This window comes from Tachysurus fulvidraco, chromosome 5 (assembly GCF_022655615.1).
Source record: "Tachysurus fulvidraco isolate hzauxx_2018 chromosome 5, HZAU_PFXX_2.0, whole genome shotgun sequence".
Lineage (NCBI taxonomy): Eukaryota > Metazoa > Chordata > Actinopteri > Siluriformes > Bagridae > Tachysurus > Tachysurus fulvidraco.
Window position 1 is genome coordinate 21,789,460 of NC_062522.1, and position 15,329 is coordinate 21,804,788.

Genomic DNA, 15,329 nt, shown 5'->3' on the forward strand with positions numbered 1-15,329 from the left:
TAACTGCATACTTTAGTTATTAATTTCACTGTAGTTACTGAATAACATGCTTTAACTTAACATAATAACAGAACCTGCTATGGGTTAATACATGCCCACAAACCGTCGGCTGAACATCCGATGTACGATTCAGAAGTTTGGAAGTCGTCAACAGACCACCTGGAAATAAATTTGTTGCGACTCTTTTCTTCCCTCATGGAAAAAAGAAGCCGTCGTGTTTATAACTTTGACGATGAGCGCTTATGAGGATCAGACAAACACTGGATGTTCCAAATTATAAACTTTCTTAACCGAACGATCTTTGGTCTGTTTTTGTAAGGGCATCGACTTTACATTTTCATGTCGCTAAACATGACGCCGAGATTATTTCGGGTTAGATTATGTCGGTGGGGGAAGGGAGAGATCGTGTGATGGGGAAAGCAGAGATTGCGGGTGGGGGAAAGGGAGAGATTGTGGGTGGGCGAGGAGAAGGTGGTGTGTTACAGCCGCTACATTTCTGAAGGAAAGCAGACGTGTAATCGCGGCCTGCTAAATATTGCCTAACAAAAAAAAATTCACTGCATAAACAATCATATGAGTTACTTTGTTAAATGCATTCTTTTTTAACAGTGTGTTTATTATTAGCCTTAGATCATGCTGCACTTCCATCATGCAAGTCCCTGTGTATGAGCAGCCTTTAAAAACAATAAATAAATCATTAACCTAGTGTTCAAGATATAACTTCTTGTACTGCTACACAAAATAATTTGCTCTTTCGGTCTAACCCGAGTCAAGATTTTAGCTGCACTGTAGTGAAAAGTGGATAACCGCCAGTGTTCGGGCCCACAAGAGAAACAGTAGGCACGTGATGATTAGATTCCAGGAGGCGAAGTGACTGTTAATATTAATTGTGAGTAATTCCTCACGGATTCACTTTGTGGTAAAGGTCTCCGTATTCTCTCAGTAAAGGTCACAGTATGTGTGCAGGATTATTTACTGAACTAGTGAACATAAATATGAGAGTAAATCCATAAGAGATCAGTGCCTGGCACTTGTTCAGGTGGAAATAAACTGAAATCTGAAAAGCTTCTGGGATTTTTTTCAGCCCCACTGTGTGGCTCTCTGCATCAGAATCTTGCCAATCATGACTTTTATTTTTCAACACTTTTTCAATACACCAGATATTTATGTGAACACCCAGTATACATCTGTGTGTGTGTGTGTGGTCAGATGTGTGATATAATGCTGCAATATAATGAATTATATCACTGTGGCTAAAGTCAGTACAGTGTGTTAGAGTGCATGACCTAGTGTTCATCTCAAAATATTGCAGAAGAGGGTTGGGGGTTGGGGAAAAAGTATTACACTGTTTCTCTGTCAGTACTGTTAGATAAACATTAGCCCAGCTTCACTCCCACACAAACACACACACGCACACACACAAACTGTACCTACATCAGCAGCAGTGATATAAATAGAACAGCGAACACTCGCAGGGCCTTTTTCCAGCTCCGTCTCTTCACGCCTCTTCTGCTGAAGGTTATGACAACTCATGTTAGGCCCCCTGCCTTTTTCTAAGAGGACGGTCCAATCAGCATGAATAATATAATACACACACACACACACACACACACACACACACACACACACACACACACACACACACACACACACACACACCTCTTGTGTTTGCTAGTGTTCTGTTTATCCACATTTAATTTAGACCCTCTCTCTGATTCCCTTTGTCCATATATCTCTGTGTGTGTGTGTGTGTGTGTGGGTGTATACGCACACGTGTGGGAAGACAGGATGGAGATTAGACAGAGCAGATGCATATGCTTTATTCACTGAAGCCAGAAGAGCTGTTGTTAAAAGAGAGAGGAAGTGAGGAGTAGGAGTAGAGAGACAGAGCAATAGGTGAAAGATAAGAAGGAGTCAGCACTACAGGAACTACGATTCTTCAGCCTTTATGGAGTTCAGAAGTGAGCTGTCACTATATACTTTTAGGCATGAATAATAATGATTAGGTATGAAACAGCATAATGAGGTGATATTTGGATCAAATTGACACTGGGCAATTAAATGAGTTAAATGTTTTTGCCTCGGGCATGCTAACAGTGCTAACACTAGCAAGTCATGCACCAGAAACTGTCTGATATTAACCACTTAATCTTTACATCTACATTTTGCCTTTATCCGTAATGGAAGCCAGTTTTGGAGACTAGTCAGTTTCAGTTTACCTCCATGTTCAGTCCCTTCAGGAGTTGGTGATTTTTCCATCACAGAAATGAAAGCAAAATGAAGCAAATGCCACAACATTCAGAGGAGCTCAATATATTTTCAAAATGATCAGAGATATTCTGCAGATTCGTGCCGAGGCACGTCGTCTGACTTCATCACAACACTTATTTGTCCAAAGCTCTTCAAATAAGCAGTTACAAATGTATCCTCACTGTTTTAAAAAAAAGGAATCCTGTGCTTACATGTAGTTTATGTAGCTTTCTACACAGATAACAAATTCCTTTGCAAATTAAAAACAAAACAAAACAAAACAAAAAAACAGACAACCTCAATAATATCAAGCATTTTCGGCTGTAGCAATCATGAAAAACTCTCCCAATATCCTCTCTCTCTCTCTCTCTCTCTCTCTCTCTCTCTCTCTCTCTCTCTCTCTCTCTCTCTCACATACAGTTCTCTCATATTCTCTCCCTCTCTTTCTTTAAAACAAACATTGTCATTTTTCCAGGAAAGTTCTACATCAGATAAACTTTACAAATCATGTGGTCTATCCACTGTGGATAAACGGTTACTACAGAAACAATAACAGATCAGAACAAGCGCGTTAATATTTAAATCGCCGTTAAAGTCTGAACTATTTTCTAAGCTGAGATGTAAGCACCACCAGTGAGCACCACCTGACCAATCGGATTTGGGCATTCAGCCGTCCTGTGCTATAAAGACATTTATATGAACTTGAACTCTTAATACAGAATGAAGACTTTTCACACATTAAAGAGATTTGCACTCATCACTCATTAGACCGGGACATTTGGCATTAACTTGTACCACTCCATTTATCAGCAGTCATAATTCATGCAATCATAACTTTTAACTCAGAATTTCACAGCTTCCTTCTACAACCAATTATCAGTGTCTGACATCATGCTAGAGGGAATGTACTAAATTACTTTTTTTTTTAATATAAAACTTGCTAGCTCATCAGGTCAGCGCTTTGGCTTGGCTTCGGCTTCATACTGAGCCGTTTTTTAGCCGACATACTTGAGCGCTTTAATTTTCAAACTCGAGGATTTCTTGACATTTCTTCTCACAGTGGTGTTGGAATAGAGTTAGAAAAACACTCCAATACAGTCATTCTGTATGACAGTAAGGATATGTTCACACATTCAGTGACTCACGCCGACAAAGTGCCCAGAGACCATTTTCAACGATAGATGCCGTTTTCCAGCAAAACAACATCTTCCTACACTTTGTCCAGAGACGCAACAAAGTTGGGAAATATTTAACTTTATGCCTATATGAAGCAATTTGGTGTAGCGACTAGCAGTGGTAGTTAAGACAATAGCGTGTACATGATCAAGTTTTCCCGCAGAAAATGTGTTAGTTAAGGCGGTAGGGTTGGGCGGGGCCTGGGGGGCGGGGCTTCTTTGTGAGATAGACCACAGACTCTGTACCACATTTAACAATTATTAAAAACAGGCATGTGCAACCTAGCTAACAGGTGAAAAACTCAAACAACAAAATCACCAGCTAACTTACTTTAAATTTGCAAGAACTGTAGACTAATACAATAACAGGCTTAAATAAACCCAAAACATAAGTCCACTTACAGTTCTCACGGACACGCGTTTTATCAACTGGCTAGTTATCCTCCAGACATTGACGGACCACGTCTTTCTCTCATTCCGGACGTGTGGCGCACGTGCCCACTCGCGGTGTGAAGCGCGTCCGCGCTATACTCCGAGATGCACTTGACGGCCTTTTGTGGAGCGGAATTTTTTATTGTTTTTTGGTCGAAATAGTTATGGCGGTAGGGTTTCCCAGCTTAGGCGGGCCACCCGAACTGCAAAGTGCTGCTGGAAGCCCTGATGATCCATGGCAAAGAGCAAACACTGCTTCTCTTTCATCTCGTATAATGTAATGCATAAATGTTGTTGTCCTTGCCCTGCTCTCTGTTTGGGGTCACCACAGCGGATCATCCGGATCAGGTTTTTTCACAGGATGCCCTTTCTTATGCAACACTACTATTTTATGCAGGCTTGGGACAAGCACTTAGAGTTAATACCACAGTGTCTGGATTGGTTCCCTGCCCGGAATTCAAACCTGCAGGATCCTGCAGATGGACCACCAGTGACCATATGATGCACTGGTGAAATTTATACAAACATAATGTTCCTTATGGTGGTAATAAAACTGATTTGGAATGCTAGTTGCACTTTCCACTGATAAATGTTGTTACTATGGCAACTATGGCACCATCATAGTACAGCGACTGGCGACTTGCTGCAATAAAATCACTTTATATGCGAACGTGGCTTAAGGGTACATTTTTTTGTTACTATGCTGTATTATCTCTTTGTTAAAAAGTGTCCCTATCATTATGCCTGGAGAGTTTCTGACCAGTCGTCGTGAACTTTTGAGGCTTGTTCAGAATGGCAAACAGTCAGCCTTGTTCTTTTTTAAAAAGGCACTCATCGATTAGATTTCTGCTTAGCCTACTCTCTATCGTATATATCTTTACGCAAAAGGCGGCTTGGGAGGCTTATAGACATCAAGATGTTATTTTTGATTGCTTTTTTTTTTCCTTGGGACATTTTTTGAGGATTAAACGATGTGAAAAAATCCCAAAGCTGCTGACCTGCATCTGCATGAGTTCTGTGGATTGCACAGCTGCATTATGAGTGGCTGATCTGATAACTGCATGAATGAGAAGGTGTATTGGTTTTCCTAATAAAGTGCTCAGTGAGTATGAGTTTAATAAACTTCTCTTTGTTTCACTGTGATCTTGAAATGAAAAATGCTAGATTCATTTGACTGTATTAGAGACAATGCAAGATTGAACCTGATGTCGTATTTGTAGTGCTGTGTTTATTATATTGCTGAGTGGACGTTACTAATTAAGTAGGAATTCTGTTTATTATACAGTATGTGTGTGGAGGTTTATCTGATGTTCATATTGCCTTTCGTGTGTGTGTGTGTGTGTGTGTGTGTGTGTGTGTGTGTGTGTGTGTGTGTGTGTGTGTTTGCGAGAGAGGAGAGAGCTTGTACACTATGTCAGTATCTTCATTTTTATTTGAATTGAACATCAACATACACACTCATGTGACCCTGTCACTAGACTACACTGCAATTAATGGCTTCTAAGCAAGTGAAAATACTGTATCTTCAATTTAGTCTATCTAATATTTCTAATTACAAGATTGCAAAAAACAAAAATAAATCTAAGATTGATAAAACCCAACGTCTAGATATTTGTTCTAATTCACAGCTTGAAATATTCTTAATACGCTTGCTAATTTGTAAGCATTATTTTATCTGGAAAAAGGATCTGCCAAAAGAACAAAGCTCAAACTTCTCAACATACAGTATTTAAACCGTATTTAAGATATTTTCACATGCTTAGAAGTCATTTTTATTTTGCTGTGTAATACTCTTACCTGATCTGTCTATAATAGAACAGTAGCCTCGATGTTTCGACTGGTCTGCAGCTTCAGTTGTGTAATAAGATGTAGGTCAGAAAATCAGAGTGCAGTAATAGGAGCTTCTCAGGAGTATTGTAGAGAGCTGCTCTAGAACTTCTGACCTATTGGCAGCTAATGTTTATTCATACTCAACGCAGTACACTAGACAAACAACACTGTTTATATTTGTTTGAATTTTTATATTTTTTTTAATTAGGTACAGGATATGCAATTACAATGTACTATAGGAATGTTGCCAATGCTACAGTCCTAACTGTGAATTTGTAGTATGCATTATAGAATATGTAAAAATTACAGCATTAATAAGATGATTTCTTGATATAAAAAGGAGAAACAACTTATAACGTGGACAATAAGATTAATGGCATAAAAATTCCTGTCACATTGTAGCCCTGATGGAAAACTATCAAGATTGTTCCTGTCAACATGTACTTCATTTTATACACTTCAGCATGAAGCCTTTTAATGATAAATAGATGAATTTCAGAGGATTTGCTTTGCCTCACATCTCCGAGATTGGGGCTTTGATTCCTACCTCTGCCTTGCATGTGTGGAGTTTGTATGTGCGCACCATACTTCAGGGTTTTGCACCAGGTACACCAATTTCCTCCCCCGAGTCCTAACACGTGTTGTAGGATGATTGGCATAGCTAAATTGTCTGTATTGCGTAAGCATATTGGCTAATCTGATACATCTGCCTCAACGGGCAACTTCTATGCCAATTCGTCTCAATATTCATACAGAGTATTGTGCTACTGAGGGAAAGATGGAGGATAAGAGTGAAACGAGACAACGGACCTCGTAAACAATTTGCATAATTATAACTGGAACAAAATGGTTGGAAATAGTCGTAGAAGAACCTGGCTGCAATGACAAAGGAAGCTGAAAAGCAAAATTTATAGAAACAGAAGATGGCCAAATATATAGAAAGGTCAGTTATAGGCCACACTAAAGTCATAGCATGAAAAGCCTAGCAAATAAATCAGATTTATTTGGAGTCAGTAAATCGGATTTGGGCTACTTCTGCCTGCTGTGTGAACATAGCATTAGTAATGTATTTGGCCACCCTCTGAGTCATTTTTCACAAAGACATGGATTGTCAAAGAAGAGGCCACTCAAATCAGGATAGAAATGTTTCTGCATAGAAAAAAGACGGTCAGTCAGAATAATTTGATATTGTAGTGACTCCTCCTTCTAAGGGGACAAAGTTGACCTAAACTATGGCAGTAAATTGCTTTTCACAGCATAAAAGAAACACCAGATTTTCCTTTAATTTGTCAACCATCTGTACATCTTTGGAGGTTTGATGTGTTTACAGAGATTTGAAATTGCTTAACTTGTAATATATAGCTGGAATCTGCTGTGCTGTATATTTCTCTTAATGGAATTAGATGCTACATTACATGGCCAAAGGTTTGTGGGCACCATCACTTCAGACCCATTTGTGACCGTTGATCGTCCCATTCCAGAGTTAATCTTTCTTTAATGTTATAATAACCTCCAATATTCCGGGAAGGCTTTCTACTAGATTTTGGACCATGGCTGTGGGGATTTGTGATCATTCCAACACGAGATCCTGAATGAGATCAGATACTGATGTGAGGTGAGGAAACCTGGTTTGGAGTCAGTGTTCAACTTTATCCTAAAAGTGGTCACTGGGGTTGAGGTCAGAGCTCTGTCCAGGACACTGGAGTTCTTCTACTTCAAACACAGTAAACCATGTCTTCATGGAGCTTATTTTGTCTTATTTTGTGCACAGGGGCATTGAAATGCTGGAACATTTTTGGGTCTCTTAGTTTCACTGAAGGGAAATCTTAATGCAGCAACATGCAAAACATTCTATACAGATTTACACTTACAACTATATAGCAACAATGCAGAAGAACCACATATGGGTGCAATAGTGCTGTCCACAAACATTAGGTCATAGAGTGTGTGATTAATTTAAATTGGCTATCATTTGAAATATACGCTTCTTGGTGATTTCAGTGAAATACAAACGATTTATTCTTTTTGTAAGAATACTGCAAGTTCCATCACAGATAGCATACCAAGACCCACTGAAAGCTAGCTCTATACAGTATACTGAATAAAAATTTTGTTCTGAGCTGTTCTGGGATATGTAAGTTGTAAATATTGGCTTTTATTTTTAAAAATGTATACTTACACTGATATTTCTGATGTATTAAATGACCTAAATGTATTTAAGAAATGGATTTATCTTGATAAGAGTGTACTACTTTTTCTTAACTGATATAATTAAAAAAGCTCTTGTTAATGGATTCAGTAACAGCCCTCCTACTCTGACTCATGAGGACACACACACACACACACACACACACACACACACACACACACACACACACACACACACACACACACACACACACACACACACACACACACACACAGAGATGCTTAGGCTTGCAGTGCTGTTTCATCAGTGCCCTACGATCAGTGTAATTTGTTTCCTGACTTAATAGCACTTAGTCCCGAAGACCATTTATAGGAAGTGCTGACTGTCCCTGTACTTTCTGTAAAATTTGCTTTATCTAAGAGTAAACATCCACACCCATGTTAACATTGCAAAACAGAATGTAGGGAATTAGTTGAACCTGTCTTGGACATTATTACCTGCTCTGTCAGGCCTGTCTTAAGCAATCCAGGATTACCCGAATCCATATAGCTTCTCAAAACATAATCCACAATAACGTATTTCTCCTATAATCCTACGAATCTCTCATGGTCTTCATGTGTGACAGCTGTGTAGAAGTGGATATAATTGGTGTAGCACATGGGAGCTACAGAAAGATTAACCTTTATGATTGGCTGAAGCTCGTAAATGGACTAATATGTGGGATTGAAAGCAATGGATCTTCATGCGCTCATGCTGTATAACTGCTGTCATAATAGCGGGTAGCCCATAATGATTGTGTGTTTATGTGTGAGTGTGTTTGTATATTGAGGTTTGACTAAAGTGGGATTAAGATAGGAAGCAAGATATGATCTATATCAATTTATTCCGATATCTATTTACACAAACAAGAACCACTAAATATTCTGTTATCAATTATGGCTAAATAGAGACATCATTAAATATTCAATAAATATAACATACAAAATACACCAGAAATAATGTACTTACCTGTACAAAACTATGAAATGAAGTGAAGTGACATACGGCTAAGTACGGTGACCCATACTCAGAATTTGTTCTCTGCATTTAACCGATCCAAAGTGCACACACACAGCAGTGAACACACACCGTGAACACACACCCGGAGCAGTGGGCAGCCATTTATGCTGCGACGCCCGGGGAGCAGTTGGGGTCTTCAGTGCCTTGCTCAAAGGCACCGCAGTTGTGGCCAGCCCGAGACTCGAACCCACAACCTTCGGGTTACGAGTCAGACTCTCTAACCATTAGGCCATGACTGCCCCAAAAAACTATGTAAATGTATAATAAAATAATGTTAACATGCAAATTTTTTCATTCGTCAACATGCATCCATTCATCATTCTGTACCGCTTATGGACACTAAAAACATAGTTTTGCATCTAGCAAAAAAGTCATGCCACACAGAGAAACCTTAACAAGAAATAAGCGAAAACTAAAATAAACACCGGTATTAATTTTCCAGAAACATTTTACTGATGCAGGGGATGAATTGCGGAACTGTTTGAATGTCTGTTTTAACATAACAAATCAATTTGCTATCTTTCACCCCTTAGAAAAGGTAGGGTAAAAATTCGAATGAACAATTTTCCTGGTTCTAACACTAGATGACTTCTGTGCAGCTAATTATGCTACATAGCTAGCACTGATAGTGTCAGTCAGCATTACAAAGTAAAAGAGCATGGTGAAAGTCTTCCACACTCACAGCAACAGATAGACATGTTCTCTAAAAAAACTTTCAGCTGTTACTCTTACCTCTATTAGCAAGTAAGCATTCAGGGAAGTTGGCTAACCGTGCTAGCTAGCTAGCTAAAACAGATAGATTTCTCTCAATTACACAAAAATGCACTGCTTACTAAAACTTAGTTTGACGATATTTTGTTTAAATAACACTATAATACTCATATACGTGTATTAGTTGGTTCAGACTCATTTTGTTTTAGACGTTGTGTCGATTCAGACGTTTTTTTCCTCAATACTGGATCCTACGTCCCTTAGCTTGTGACCCACGAAATCGATCACAGTCCGTGATCATTAAGCTCATATTAATTGAATAAATGCGCTTGAAGATAGAGAGAGAAATTCGCACGAACTTGCTCAGCACAAATCTTTTTTTTTTCTTGTAAAGAAAATTTGTCCTAATGACTTTTTTGTTTTTCTCTTTGTTGCACCTTTGTAAGAGTGTACACTGTGTTTATCTGTCTTTCTTATAATGCACTTTCAGAATTAATTAGAGGTGTGGCTAAGCCTGCAGATGTGATCAAATCATCTCTTGTTTTCATTCACTCCAGTGCAGCACACTGACATGTCTGATTTACCTCTCACTAGATTCCATGTCAGAATTTAAGCAGCATCACAAATAAAATGCATTTTTTTTAACTTGACTGCCAACAATCATTTGACATACAAACTTATTTTACAAGAGGTCAAAAAAATAGGATTTGCACGTGTTATGTGATGTCAGACTTCAGCATTGAATGTCTTTGTCATGTCACTCTTCATAGTGGCAGTTAATGGCTGTCATGAAAGTAGACACTCTGGGCTTTAAGATTTTGTAGTTTTACCTAACTAAGGGACAATCAATTCTGTTCATAGAAAAGTAAAATAAAAATAAAGTTTTATTGCAGTGATATCAAACTAATTTCTGATGCCCAAGTGCTTGTTTATAAGCAGCTAAACATTAAAAGGTGTATCTTCATCTGCTAAATTTCTGTTGGTTATCTAAGGTTAAAAAGTCTTACATCGAAAGCCAACAGCATCCTGATTTATTTTATATCCCATTTGGGGTAATAAAATAATTCAATCATTAATATTGATTAAAATGTGCGATTAGTTGATTGGAATATGAGTGTACTGATAAAAATAGCTAAATTACGGAAGGGAAGAAAGGAACAAATAAAGTATTAGATCTGATTTGAAATTACTAACTGTAAGGGATTAGTCTGAATTCTAAATAAATAATGCATTTTTAATGCCAGTGTGCTGAAAAGAAAGGGTTAAATGTATACTTAAAAATATCAATTATATTTACCCCTTTCCTTGGTATCTCATTTATTAAAGCATTCGACATTACTATGCGGAACAACATATGTGCTATTTTGCATAATCCACACCATAGTGTCACTTGTTTTTTTCCCTCCAGTGAATCTAAATACTCATGGATCACTCTATATACAGTTTGGACTAATTATGCATGTTGGCATTACAAGCAAAGCCGTAAAAAAGAGCTGACAAACGGAAAAGCCGATCTCAGCCACGTCCGATTTCTGACAAATCGCTACATGTTGCAGAAGAATCGAGAGCTTTATCTAGAATAGAGAGCCGTATCTATTCATGCCAGCTCCAACAGCTGAAAACAATTTCACACTTTTACAGTTTTATACATGTAGGAGTGTAGAATCCTTTTCAATTACTTTGAAATCTTCTTTGAAGAACAGATGTAAAGCACTGAAAGGAGGTCATGAGAGAGAAAGAACAAGTACAAATTTAACAGAGAATGCTATTGATATCCTCACAGCAATAATATTACTGACTGTTATGTAAATAAAATGTGGGTTTTTAACGAGTTGGAATTAGACGGATATCTGTGGCGTTCACTGTCGTAGCGCAAAAGCTGAACCAGTTTTGCTCTCAGTTTTGTTTTGTGTCTATTTGTGTCAGATGGGGCTTTGTGATTACAGCATAGCCACTGAGAAATAAGGCTAGCCATTTAAAATATAGCACAGAGGACTCTTATCACTTCTGGTCAATTCTGATTTGTGTCTTTTTATTATGGGATCTGGGGAACGGTGGCTTAGTGGTTAGCACGTTCGCCTCACACCTCCAGGGTTGGGGGTTCGATTCCCGCCTCCGCCTTGTGTGTGTGGAGTTTGCATGTTCTCCCCGTGCCTCGGGGGTTTCCTCCTGGTACTCCGGTTTCCTCCCCCGGTCCAAAGACATGCATGGTAGGTTGATTGGCATCTCTGGAAAATTGTCCGTAGTGTGTGTGTGAGTGAATGAGAGTGTGTGTGTGTGTGTGCCCTGTGATGGGTTGTCACTCCGTCCAGTGTGTATCCTGCCTTGATGCCCGATGACGCCTGAGATAGGCACAGGCTCCCCGTGACCCGAGAAGTTCGGATAAGCGGTAGAAAATGAATGAATGAACGAATGAATGAATGAATATTATGGGATCTGTGTTTTCCATCTATTGCGTTGTCTAATCTACTGTTCTACAGATTATCATAAAGTAGCGTACTAGCCAAAACATAGCCATAAACATAAACACAGAAACAAAAACAAACAAAACTTGTCTGGTTGTTACTAGTCACTTGCTGGTTATCATGAGTTTCTGCCGCAACAATTTATCTAGATCGGAATGCTAGAAATTACTGTATGACAATCATGTACTGTATCTTTAGCTAGCTTTATTAGAGCGTACTGAAGCCACCAGGTTTTCCTTTAATTTGTCACCTGGCTGTAAACTATATGGACGTACGTGTGTAGACTGTGAAGTTTTTGGACAAACATTTCGATGACATAGCTCATTTATTAAAAGTGTTCTAAAAAACTTGGTGGTGCTCCCAGACCATCGGAGGAACATTTGTGTCGAAGAGAAATGTAAAACGTTAAAACATAAGGCCTAAGATGTATACTACCGTGTGTGTGTGTTCTGAAGGTACAGCACAATGTGCTGTAAAATAATGTGTTAGTATTGGAGTGGTGAATGTGTCTCTCTCTGTACACTCAAATCTCAGTCCTGCATTAGAGAGATTTAGCAGAATGATCCTCATGTTCCACTTCAATCATGACAAGGACCTTTTCCCCTGTGCATATATATACACACAACATACTGTAATAGTAAGATGGCAGAGTAACTGTAGTAGGCCTGGACATAATGGAAACACATTGTTCCTTTGTGTTTAAGGCTGAAATTCTTAGTAGAGTGTTTGTGGTCGAATGGTGCGCATGCAGCCGGTGTTGTCCGCAGTCAAGTGCTCTCTTGCTGCTGATGATGTTGATGTCTCTTTTAGTGTTGTGCAGCTTATTAGGGCTTTTATTGTGTTTTGAAACTAAAGCATCAGTGGGGTTTAGAAATGCTAGATGTTCAAATTCAATACAGTCCAGTTTATTTGTATAGAGCTTTTAACAATGGACATTGTCTCAGAGAGGCTTTTATGGAAGTATAGAAACATGGAATACAAATTTTTAAAATTAAATTACTATTTATTTCTAACATTTAGCTCTAATGATCAGGGGAATCAGGGACAAACTCCCCAAGATGATATAAAGAAGAAATCTTGAGAGGAACCAGGCTCAGAAGGGAACCCATCCTCATTTGGGTGACACTGGACAGTATATAGTGTAAATGTAAATAATGTCCTATCTACAAAATTTATAGTCAAACTGAAAAATACAAAGAATGATTTGGTCATTGTAGATACAGTCGATGTTATTAGGGGGAACTTTCACACAAATAAAACACTGAAACAAATCTTCTCAACTCATTTATTTTCTTGCCTCAGCAAAACTGCAGAGGCAAGTCATATATTTGCTGTGTTATACTGTTTGTTACAACACTGCTGCATAAATGGCTTGGCAGTTGAAGAGTGTGTGTTTGTGTGTGCGTGTGCGTGTGTGTGTGTGTGTGTGTGTGTGTGTGTGTGTGTGTGTGTGTGTGTGTGTGTGTGTGTGTGTGTGTGTGTGTGTGTGTGTGTGTAAGCACCAAACTGGGCTGCAAGCTTCTATAAACACCAATAATGTTTTATTTAATTGGATCACAGAAGGGTTGTTTAGTAAGCATTTCTAGAACATTAATGTGTATCAATCAAGATTACTAAGTACTAATATGGCTAAAGGTTTGGGGAAACCTGATATTGTGTCATATCTACAGTATATGTGGTTCTCCCACAAAATTTACTGGAACTAAGAGACCCCAAACATGTTTCAGCATGAGAGTGCCCCGGTGCGAGGTCTGTGAAGACATGCTTTGGCAAAGCTGGACTAAAAGATCCTCCTGAGGGTGCTTTCACATCTATAGTTCGGTTCATTTGGTCCGGACCAAAAGCAAACAAAAGATACATTGTAGCTTTTTAGCAGTTTTGGTTCCTTTTCACACCACACTGATCGTTCTGTTCCGCACCAGTTGAAACGAACCAAAATGCAGTCATGTGATAACATCCACATCACTTATTGGCCACATGTCTTTCCTAAACTGCTTCTCCATTGGTCAGAATAAACATGCGGGGAATTCCACAGAAACTCATGAAGTAAACAAAAATACAGCATATACCATGGACAGACGACTGCGCACTGCAATTATGTTTGTGGTTGTAATCTACTACATCGCTTGTATACAGCACTGTTGTCCCAAGTATTTTATCCAGGTCATCGTACCAGGGGAACTTGTCTTTCTCGTTACCCGAGCTGCCTGTTTTATTAAGTGCATCCCACCTTAACCCAGAACTGCTCCACAGACCTATGAAACCCCCTGTCCCTACCCCCTGTCCCCGAGCTGTTTGCTAAATAAAGAGAGAAATGCGCAATACTTTTTGCAGTTAGGTCTGTTCTATCTCGGATCATGTTCTCACCACAAACGAACCGCTCCAGAGTTCGCTTGAAAGCGTACCGAGACCACCTCTTCAAGGAGGTCTCGGTGCGCTTGTTTGGTCCGCTTTTGGTGCGCACCAGAGTTCGATTGCTGCATTCTCACCTGCCCAAACGAACCGCACCAAAATGAGCAATCGAACTCTGGTACGATTCAACCGAACTAAACAAGGCAGGTGTGAAAGCACTCTGAGAGTCCTGACCACAACCACACTGTTCGCTTATGGGAAGAACTGGAACACTGACTCAACACCAGACCTCCTACCCTCCTACTACTGTTCTTGTGGCTAAATGAACACAAATTCCCACAGCCATGCTCCAAAATCTAGGGCTGGGCCGATAACTCGTGTTCAACAAGCACACGAGTGTGATGCGCAGATCTCTACAACCTTATTTATAATGTAATGGCCATATAGTGAACATTCTATTCCATCATTACTATTCAGTACCATATAAAGAATTCCAGAAGTATATCACATTTTGCCCTTTACTAATCAATACTGTTGACATAAAAGGAATCATATAAAAAAGTACGGATATCCATATTGAATGCTAAACTTTTTTTAACATGTTCTTCTAGAAGATATCTTCATATCCATATTTGACATATTACCATGACTGGTACGGATTAACTAAAAGATAGATACAGTAAATAGATGCATAAATAGATACTTCATTGAGCTTGTAACGGAAATGCTCTGCCATAGCAGCCCCACAAAGTACAAATCCAGATCATTTACAGATAGACTAATCATCAAATAGAGAAAGATACTGTAAACCTTCTGCAATTCTCGATAATCTAAACATCCAGTCCAACATTCACATCAGATTTATTGTCTGTACAGTCTGATAGCTTTATAAAATTCCACCTGATC

At 38.9% G+C, this 15,329-nt stretch overlaps 1 protein-coding gene across 2 annotated transcripts in view; it reads left to right on the forward strand.

The window, feature by feature from the left end:
- The window catches only part of cacna2d2a (calcium channel, voltage-dependent, alpha 2/delta subunit 2a), a 209,966-nt gene that overhangs the window by 22,442 nt on the left and 172,195 nt on the right, over positions 1-15,329 (forward strand). The gene's annotated exons all lie outside the window — the stretch shown is intronic.